Raw genomic sequence first — 11,809 nt, 5'->3', positions numbered from 1 at the left:
ACGTAGCCAGCGATATGTAATATGGAGGCGGGAGTAAAGTTATGCAGCTAGAGGCGGTAGAACTCCAGGAGCCCGCGAAGGAACGGATGGATTGGAAGTCCAAGCCCCCTTAATAAGTAAGGGACGAGGCATACCCGCTCCCCCATGGATGGGTTGGGAAAGCTCTCCGCTTGCTCCCCGCCATTGTAGGTGGCGAGTCCGGCTCGAACGGGGACCACGCTGGAGGGAGAAATCCCTGGATCTGTAACTCTACTAATTGGCTATGAGGGACGGAACACTTCTTCCAATTGTCGGGCATAGGGCTACGAAAGCGAGAGGAGCAGTTGCGATGGCCGGCCATGATGGGATGGACTTTTCCGGGCGCGCTCCGATGGATACTCGCTGTGGGAGGATGGTGTGATCTGGATCTGAGGATCCCCGTCTCTTTAAATAGACGATTTACTTACATGGTTAGGGTGGCAAGTGTAAAAATGCCCCGACTTCTCGCATTCGCTCGACACGTGGAGGATAGCCATTATTAGGGGCAGAAGCCAAGAAGTGCAACATTCATGGGAAGCCGGACACTACTCGATAGGTACTCAGAAATTGGAGAAGAACCCGCCTTGCAATGCCGAAGACAATCTGTGCGCCGGACTCATCATCATTGAAGCCTGGTTCGGGGGCTACTGAGGGAGTCCCGGATTAGGGGGTCCTCGGACAGCCGGACTATATCCTTTAGCCGGACTGTTAGACTATGAAGATACAAGATTGAAGACTTCGTCCCGTGTCCGGATGGGACTCTCCTTGGCGTGGAAGGCAAGCTTGGCAATTCGGATCTGTAGATCTCCTCCCTTGTAACCGACTCTGTGTAACCCTAGCCCCCTCGGTGTCTATATAAACCGGAGGGTTTAGTCCGTAGGACAAAAACAATCATAATCATAGGCTAGCTTCTAGGGTTTAGCCTCTACGATCTCGTGGTAGATCTACACTTGTAATACTCATATCGTCAAGATCAATCAAGCAGGAATTAGGGTATTACCTGCATCGAGAGGGCCCGAACCTGGGTAAACATTGTGTCCCCCGCCTCCTGTTACCATCCACCTTAGACGCACAGTTCGGGACCCCCTACCCGAGATCCGCCGGTTTTGACACCGACAGTACGGCAGCTAATCCTATAACCCAGTCTCTCAACAACCACCATGAGGCCGGTAAAACATGAACCTATCAAGGGCAAACCTTTGCCTTGCACATAGTCCACTTGAGCTAGACGATGACGATCTTGACTCCCTCAAGTTGGACCACCTTTCTTGATTGCGTTGGCTCGATGAAGACTAGTTGATTACTCCCCCATACTCCACTACGGGAGAGCCACTCTTCGGCACATCTTCACAAGTCCATTGACATCACAATGGATGGCAAGCTTCAAGGATAATCTCTTCGTGATGCTCCACTTGAACTTGCACACCACAATCTTGATGACGATCACCACTTGATGTCATCCTCCATGGGTTGTATGAGATCTTGTTCTTGATTCAAACCCATGGAAACAAACCTAACCCCTCATAGAACTCACACGTAGATCATGGGTTAGTACACAAAGTGTAATGGACAATGCTTACCATACCATGGGACCACTTGATCCTTCTCGGTACATCTTGTACGCTTTGTGTGTTGATCAACTTAATTCACTCTTGACTTAGTCTTGATCAACCTTGTATCATGTCTTCTACATGACCACCCTTTTGATAATTCCTTGAATAGCACATTGGTCAACATATAAACTCCTTGAGACCAACAAATGGACTTCAAGAAATTCCTATGGACAAATCCTTCAAATATAACTCAAGACAACAATTAGTCCATAGAGATTGTCATCAATTACCAAAACCAAACATGGGGCACCGCATATTCTTTCAGTATTTATGAGCAGCATTTTGGTCACACACGACCTATCACAAGTCTTGTATGATGTAACTGTTTGAGAATCAGAAGAAGCTATTAGTATCCCTTGAAACAAATATACCTGAGTGGTAAAAAGGATTAATTACAACAATGAGAATAATAAAAACTTAAAAGTAAAGAACATAAATTAAAATAATGAAATAAAGGTGATTTCCTGCACTAAAGAGATTAGGCATGGAGAGACTTCACATCATGTTGTACATCAAGTGTGCCAGTGCAACGGTAATACAAGTTACCTTGTATCATGAGTCTAGTATACTCTTTGTTGGTTCAGTAGGTGAATCCCCTTTAGGTTGTAGAACCCCTCCACTCAGGGTTACATTCTACTGTGCGGTCCTGCTTTGACGTTTCGACAACGTGGTCATCTTCGTAATTAAGTTTGTTAAACCAAAATCATGCATTAAGTTCAATTATTCACTGTTATTTCATATTGTCTTCGATCCTATAGATATCTCCACCTGTCACCTGGAGGTCATGGATTCACTAAACAATATGTGTTACCTGTGTAGGTCTTTGGATCATGTTTCCTAGGCCCTTAAATTGGAAAACATGCATTACACTCACAACAGATAAACAACTTACAAAACAATCAGAAATATATAAACACGAATGACGACATATAGAATAGGCACATATGAATATTACTAATCGCCTACATCTCCCACGCCTAGTGGGAATTACTCACACATCGGGGAAGAATTACCAAACATTTCGGAGAATAATCCAATGGAAATCATATCGATAATACCATGAAGATCCAAAATAAGACCAATGATTAAACAACTCTCAATCTCCAGATGAGTACATATAGAGTTACGAACTCTAGTCTTAAAACTTGGAATTCCTCTCCCTATGGTGATGATGTGATGAATGGAAATCGGAAAACGAGAAGAACAAGATCTCCGGTGGTTCTTCTCTGGATCTCTTCTCGCTCTCTTTTGGATGGTGTGGTGGTGGCGAGGTCTCACAGATCTTGTGCACCCCTTTACAAAATTTGTTGTGGTAGATGAGGGGACGCCGTCGACGCTTGGTACCGCCGCTGGTATGAGTGCTTGCACTCGTAGCATAGGTCGTCTTGCGCTCTAGATGCCCAGCTGAAAATTTCACCAACATGGAAGTTGATCCTTTTGGCTTGATTAGATGTAATCTTGATTGGTTCCCTCCAAAAATATATTTTCCTGCCAAACAAAGGGAAAATGAGTTTTCTTCTCTTTCAAAGGATTAGTGTTATAAATAATCAAGAAATAATGAAAACCAAGTCAAAACCCTCTACAAAAACCGGTAAAAATAGAGCTATCACGTAGTGTGGTGAACAAACTACAGTTGCATGTCAATTAAACTATAGTTTTTATGACTATGATTATACATGGCATAACTACATATGAGCATCACGTCCAAACAACTATAGACTATTATCCAACTGCATCAATAGCTAATACGCCTGCAGAACGGGAAGGCCTTTCCAGCTCCCCTTCACCCAAGACCGCTATACAACAAGCATCTCAAGGTATTAAGTAACAAGAAAAAGTATTGCATTAAGTATGATGATATGAAGTAGATGATATATTGTCTTCATCCTTCGATGTGAAATGATCAATAGGGGCACTAGCCACCTAACGCACAACTGACACGTGACACAACCATCAGATTTCATACGCGTCCTACGACTTACTTGCCCAACAAGTGAAGTCGACTCAACAGTGCACGATCCGTGTTCGGAGTCCCGAAGAACATCATCTTGGGCTCACAGAGAAAATCACAACGCACGAAGAGATTTCCATGTCTTCACTCGAATAAATAGGTTTGGATGGAGCATTCATAGAAGACCTAAATCTCAACTTTTACTTAGAATCCCTTTAATAGTACGGTTTTCTCTATGATTCAAATAGAGAGAAATGAAACTAGAAAATAAAAGTCTTCACTACGCTTCATGTTCCTCGATGCAACTTAATTGTTCCTCAACGGGCATCCGGAGCGAACTCATTGCAATCACAATTTTTAGGGGTCATAACTCTCATGTTAAACCAAATCCCTAGGGACTTCCATCTATGCATACTCACAAATACATTAGCCTCTTAACTCTTTGTCATTGATCATCCAAAACCCTCTAGGGGGTACTAGATGCACTTACGCCGTACATCAGCTCAAGTTCCAAAGATACAACAACCAATGACTAGAGCTCGCGCATGATAACTTAATTATCAGGTACTTTCACTTACGTGAACTTCCATTATTGTTCATGAGAATATGATATTGCCTAAATGAGGTGTATTTGTATTACTCGGGAATGAAGTGCCTAGCATGGATAAGCGGGACACACAGTAGGGTATGATCTAGCATGGGGATGTTAACAGACATGCAAGGAGCAAAGTCTTCAAGTGATGATTTCAGAACTTTGAAGCCATCGTACATGTGAGGTACATGCAGGAAGTATACACGTTGACACTTTATAATTTGGTTCATGGTCATCTATAGGTGTTGTGTAACCCTAGTTTTGGGCTAGGCCCATGTATTTGGAACAAAAGACTATGTGCAGTTATATAGTTTGTTTTTAGAGAGGATGGCTTAAGGTCGGATTCGACCCCCCTCCTTGGGCTGGACAGACCCGTCTATGCCCGTCCTTAAATACCCACTAGAAAAACAATGTTGAGCCTCTCTGGTAGAGCAATCCGGCAGATCCCTCAGTAGAGTATCCTACCAAGGCGACTTGGCCCGATGGTAACAAGGGAAAGATTTTACCGATGTTCGAGCTCTCGTGGAGGAGATAATACCCTACTCATGCTTGTATATTGTGATGGGGTGTGTACAAAGTACAGGTAAAGTATCAAGGGATTATGTATATGTCCTACAATGAGTCCTAACCCCGAGCTTATATAGCATACTAGGGTTCCTAGGGTTACAAAACTAGGTCAGCTACATTGGTGGAGGTAGAGTCCTCCACGCCTCTGATGTCTTTTGGTTGTACTCAAAGTCTTCTGGATTCTTCATGTAAACGCCATGGGCCGCTCAATGTGGCCTAGGACGGAACCGACACAGGGGTCGTCAACCTGGCCCACCTATCCGGGAACCGACGTGGTGAAAGACACCTTAGACGGGACATCGTCACTCTCCGTTTTTGCAATCTCGTAACCTTACTGACTTACTTTCATGCAAAAAACCATTATTTACTCTTTGTAGACTTTCATGAGTAGGGTGTTCTAGGTACCATTACATAAGCTTATAAAAATAGTCAACAACTAAATTTGGATAGACATCTAGTTTGTGGTAGAATGATAGTTTCATACTCTATTCAATCGCCCCCTAGACTACAAACCACCGCTTTTAGTTAATGAGGTTCACGAACATCGCTACATCCTAGGGCAATCACTACAGGCGCTCCTTCCCATGATACCCTTATAGTACTATATGCAAACACGCAGACACTAGCAAAAAACGGCCGACCCCCCTATGTGCCCATGCTACTATGTTGGCCTAGGTTACGTTGTGTGTATACCACCACATTATATAGTACACTTAGGATACAAGTGTTCAACTCAAACACAACTTCATACCCTATCCACATGTCGTACAATTCAAAGTCCAGCTGTAACCGTACTTGTAAAAAATATTTGATGCATATTCAACAGGAACAACAATAATCTTGGGTCCTACTTAAATCATCACAAATTCCCCCATTTTTTGTGGGAGAAAATCATCACAAATTCCTCTAGTAAAAGATATTTATTTTCCACCATCTTGAATTGGGAATACATTATACTGTGTAACGGTATGATGTCTACTACGCGCAACCTTCTTCTTGTAGACGTTGTTGGGCCTCCAAGTGCAGAGGTTTGTAGGACAGTAGCAAATTTCCCTCAAGTGGATGACCTAAGGTTTATCAATCCGTGGGAGGCGTAGGTTGAAGATGGTCTCTCTCAAACAACCCTGCAACCAAAAAACAAAGAGTCTCTTGTGTCCCCAACACACCCAATACAATGGTAAATTGTATAGGTGCACTAGTTCGGCGAAGAGATGGTGATACAAGTGCAATATGGATGGTAGATATAGGTTTTTGTAATCTGAAAATATAAAATTAGCAAGGTAACTAATGATAAAAGTGAGCACAAACGGTATTGCAATGCTAGGAAACAAGGCCTAGGGTTCATACTTTCACTAGTGCAAGTTCTCTCAACAATAATAACATAATTGGATCATATAACTATCCCTCAACATGCAACAAAGAGTCACTCCAAAGTCACTAATAGCGGAGAACAAACGAAGAGATTATTGTAGGGTACGAAACCACCTCAAAGTTATTCTTTCGGATCGATCTATTCAAGAGTTCATACTAGAATAACACCTTAAGACACATATCAACCAAAACCCTAATGTCACCTAGATACTGCAATGTCACCTCAAGTATCCGTGGGTATGATTATACGATATGCATCACACAATCTCAGATTCATCTATTCAAACCAACACAAAGTACTTCAAAGAGTGCCCCAAAGTTTCTACCGGAGAGTCAAGACGAAAACGTGTGCCAACCCCTATGCATAAGTTCACAAACAGAACCCGCAAGTTGATCACCAAAACATACATCAAGTGGATCACGTGAATATCCCATTGTCACCACAGATAAGCACATGCAAGACATACATCAAGTGTTCTCAAATCCTTAAAGACTCAATCCGATAAGATCACTTCAAAGGGAACACTCAATCCATTACAAGAGAGTAGAGGGGGAGAAACATCATAAGATCCAACTATAATAGCAAAGCTCGCGATACATCAAGATCGTACCACCTCAAGAACACGAGAGAGAGAGAGATCAAACACATAGCTACTGGTACATACCCTCAGCCCCGAGGGTGAACTACTCCCTCCTCGTCATGGAGAGCGTCGGGATGATGAAGATGGCCACCAGTGAGGGATCCCCCCTCCGGCAGGGTGCCGGAACAGGGTCCCGATTGGTTTTGGTGGCTACAGAGGCTTGCGGCGGCGGAACTCCCGATCTATTCTGTTCCCCGATGTTTTTAGGGTATATGGACATATATAGGCGAAAGAAGTCGGTCAGGGGAGCCATGAGGGGCCCACGAAGGTGGGGGGGCGCCCAGGGGGGCAGGCGCGCCTCCCTGCCTCGTGGCCACCTCGAAGCTTCCTTGACTTCAACTCCAAGTCTCCTGGATCACATTCATTCCAAAAATCACGCTCCCGAAGGTTTCATTCTATTTGGACTCCGTTTGATATTCCTTTTCTGCGAAACACTGAAACAAGGGGAAAAAACAGAAACTGGCACTGGGCTCTGGGTTAATAGGTTAGTCCCAAAAATAATATAAAAGTGTTTAATAAAGCCCATAAACATCCAAAACGGATAATATAATAGCATGGAACAATCAAAAATTGTAGATACGTTGGAGACGTATCAGCATCCCCAAGCTTAATTCATGCTCGTCCTCGAGTAGGTAAATGATAAAAATAGAATTTTTGATGTGGAATGCTACCTAACATATTTATCAATGTAATCTTCTTTATTGTGGCAAGAATATTCAGATCCATAAGATTCAAGACAAAAGTTTAATATTGACATAAAAATAATAATACTTCAAGCATACTAACTAAGCAATCTTGTCTTCTCAAAATAGCATGGCCAAAGAAAGTTCATCCCTACAAAAATCATATAGTTTGGTCATGCTCCATTTTCGTCACACAAGAATGATCTCATCATGCACAACCCCGATGACAAGCCAAGCAATTTTTTCATACTTTAGTAATCTCAAACTTTTTCAACCTTCACGCAATACATGAGCGTGAGCCATGGATATAGCACTATGGGTGGAATAGAATATGATAATGGGGGTTGTGTGGAGAAGACAAAAAAGGAGAAAGTCTCACATTGACGCGGCTAATCAACGGGCTAGGGAGATGCCCATCAATTGATATCAATGCAAGGAGTAGGGATTGCCATGCAACGGATGCACTAGAGCTATAAATGTATGAAAGCTCAACAAAAGAAACTAAGTGGGTGTGCATCCAACTTGCTTGCTCACGAAGACCTAGGGCATTTGAGGAAGCCCATTGTTGGAATATACAAGCCAAGTTCTATAATAAAAAATTCCCACTAGTATATGAAAGTGACAAAACAAGAGACTCTCTATCATGAAGATCATGGTGCTACTTTGAAGCACAAGTGTGGAAAAACGATAGTAGCATTGTCCCTTTTTTCTCTTTTTTTCTTTTTTTTATTTGGCCTCCCTTTTTTTATTTGGCCTTTCTCTTTTTTGGGGGGACAATGCTCTATTAATGATGATCATCACACTTCTATTTATTTACAACTCGATACTAGAACAAAGTATGACTATATGAATGCCTCCGGTGGTGTACCGGGATGGGCAATGACTCATGAGTGACATGTATGAAAGAATTATGAACGGTGGCTTTGCCACAAATACGATGTCAACTACATGATCATGCAAGGCAATATGACAATGACAATGATGATGTGTGTCATAATAAACGGAACGGTGGAAAGTTGCATGGCAATATATCTCGGAATGGCTATGGAAATGCCATAATAGGTAGGTATGGTGGCTGTTTTGAGGAAGATATAAGGAGGTTTATGTGTGATAGAGCGTATCGTATCACGGGGTTTGGATGCACCGGCAAAGTTTGCACCAACTCTCAAGGTGAGAAAGGGCAATGCACGGTACCGAAGAGGCTGGCAATGATGGAAGGTGAGGGTGCGTATAATCCATGGACTCAACATTAGTCATAAAGAACTCACATACTTATTGCAAAAATCTACAAGTCATCAAAAACCAAGCACTACACGCATGCTCCTAGGGGGATAGATTGGTAGGAAAAGACCATCGCTCGTCCCCGACTGCCACTCATAAGGAAGACAATCAAAGAAACACCTCATGCTTCAAATTTATCACACAACGGTTACCATACGTGCATGCTACGGGACTTGCAAACCTCAACACAAGTATTTCTCAAATTCCCAACTACTCAACTAGCATGACTCTAACATTACCACCTTTATATCTCAAAACAATCATCAAGTATCAAACTTCTCTTAGTAAACAATCATCAAGTATCAAACTTCTTTTTATTATATCCCTCTTGGATGCCCATCATATTAGGACTAATTTCATAACCAAAGCAAATTACCATGCTGTTTAGGACTCTAAAAATAATATAAGTGAAGCATGAGAGTTCATTTATTTCTTCAAAATAAAACCATCGCCGTGCTCTAAAAAGATATAAGTGAAGCACTAGAGCAAACGACAAACTACTCCGAAAGATATAAGTGAAGATCAATGAGTAGTCGAATAATTGTGCATCTATGTGAAGACTCTCTAACATTTAAGAATTTCAGATCTTGGTATTTTATTCAAACAGCAAGCTAGACAAAAGAAAATAAAATGAAGCTCCAAGCAAAACACATATCATGTGGTGAATAAAAATATAGCTCCAAGTAAAGTTACCGATGAACGAAGACGAAAGAGGGGATGCCTTACGGGGCATCCCCAAGCTTAGACGCTTGGTTATCCTTGAATATTACCTTGGGGTGCCTTGGGCATCCCCAAGATTAGGCTCTTGCCACTCCTTATTCCATAGTCCATCGAATCTTTACCCAAAACTTGAAAACTTCACAACACAAAACTTAACAGAAAACTCGTAAGTTACGTTAGTATAAGAAAATAAATCACCACTTAGGTACTGTTGTGAACTCATTCCAAATTCATATTGGTGTAATATCTACTGTATTCCAACTTCTCTATGGTTCATACCCTCCGATACTACTCGTAGATTCATCAAAATAAGCAAAATCACATAGAAAACAGAATATGTCAAAAAAAGAACAGTGTGTAGTAACTTCATACCCTATCGACATGTCGTACAATTCAAAGTTCAGCTGTAACCGTACTTGTAAAAAATATTTGATGCATATTCAACAGGAACAACAATAATCTTGGGTCCTACTTAAATCATCGCAAATTCCCCCGTTTTTTGTGGGAGAAAATCATCACAAATTCCTCTAGTAAAAGATATTTATTTTCCACCATCTTGAATTGGGAATACATTATACTGTGTAACGGTATGATGTCTACTACGCAACCTTCTTCTTGTAGACGTTGTTGGCCTCCAAGTGCAGAGGTTTGTAGGACAGTAGCAAATTTCCCTCAAGTGGATGACCTAAGGTTTATCAATCCGTGGGAGGCGTAGGTTGAGGATGGTCTCTCTCAAACAACCCTGCAACCAAATAACAAAGAGTCTCTTGTGTCCCCAACACACCCAATACAATGGTAAATTGTATAGGTGCACTAGTTCAGGGAAGAGATGGTGATACAAGTGCAATATGGATGGTAGATATAGGTTTTTGTAATCTGAAAATATAAAAACAGCAAGGTAACTAATGATAAAAGTGAGCACAAACAGTATTGCAATGCTAGGAAACAAGGCCTAGGGTTCATACTTTCACTAGTGCAAGTTCTCTCAACAATAATAACATAATTGGATCATATAACTATCCCTCAACATGCAACAAAGAGTCACTCCAAAGTCACTAATAGCGGAGAACAAACGAAGAGATTATTGTAGGGTACGAAACCACCTCAAAGTTATTCTTTCGCATCGATCTATTCAAGAGTTCGTACTACAATAACACCTTAAGACACATATCAACCAAAACCCTAATGTCACATCCCTAGCTTCTGACATTGCACTAGGCTAACTTCATGTGTGCATCATGTTTAAACTTTGAAAGAAACTTGAAATGGGGATTGCCTAAACCCTAGCATTAAAGGAATTCACTAGGTTCAACCAAAGTATTTCCAGTAAATCCAAATCGCTTTCAAAAATATTCATCATTCTTGGAAAATGTTGGAAACAGTAACCAGAGGTGATGCACATTTTTCCATGACATATTTGGGCTCTGATTTAAATCATATGCTATTTGCAATTGGGCATTTAAATGCTGTATATTATTTTGAGTGCTCAATTAATTCTGAACTTAAGTGAGGGCTGTTAGGAATAATCCAAACAGAGCCCACAATTAATTTTCAGGATTTTTGAAAACGTTTTGGTATTTTTAATAAAGCCCCGAAGTTACAGAAAAATAGAAAAACATTAACAAAAAGAGAGAGAGAGAGAGACAGAGAATACCTGGCGCTTACCTGGCCGGCCTGGCACTGTAGCAGCCCACCAGGCCCATCTGCCAGTCGTCTCCCACCCCGCGCCAGAAGGATGCGAGGCGTGTGTTCGCCGCACGCCGGCACGCGCCCCGGCCACCTCCTGCTTGCCGCTCTCCCTCGACGCCCTGGCCTTCTCTGGTGACGCCACGCAGCCGCCTCGACCCCTCTCACTCTCCCTGTGCTCCTCCCCCCTCTGTTTCCCTCACGCGCGCACCACCGAACGGAGCCGTCGCCGTTCGTCGTGGCCACCGAGCCCCCCTCGCCTAGCTAGGATGTCCAGCAGCACCGCCATCGTCTCCTACGTCTCCTCGACGAAGGAAGCAAGCCCCGATGCCCGGAAGCGTCGCCATCAAGCTCGTCCCCACCGCCTCTGGCCGGAGATCGCCGGCGTTGATCCGCCTTGTCCAAAGCTGTCCCCGAGGCCACTGACCTACCCTACGATATCACTGACCTACCCTACTCCCGTGCTCGATTTCGAGCTCTAGCTAGACTAGCCACCGTGCCCGAAGCTCGCCGCCGCATGAGCTCGTCGCCGCCGTGGCTTCGGCGACCAAATGGCCCCGCGCGTGCGTCCGTTGCACTCGCGACGTCCCGTAGAGCAACGCTAGCGCGATATACAGTTTGTTTGCAAGCCGCAGCGCTAACCCCGCACCCACCCGAACTCCGGCGGCCGCAAAAGAGCTCGCCGC

Source organism: Aegilops tauschii, chromosome 5 (assembly GCF_002575655.3).
Source record: "Aegilops tauschii subsp. strangulata cultivar AL8/78 chromosome 5, Aet v6.0, whole genome shotgun sequence".
Classification (NCBI taxonomy): Eukaryota; Viridiplantae; Streptophyta; class Magnoliopsida; order Poales; family Poaceae; genus Aegilops; species Aegilops tauschii.
The sequence above is the reverse complement of the archived record's forward strand: the minus strand, read 5'-3'. Positions refer to the sequence as shown.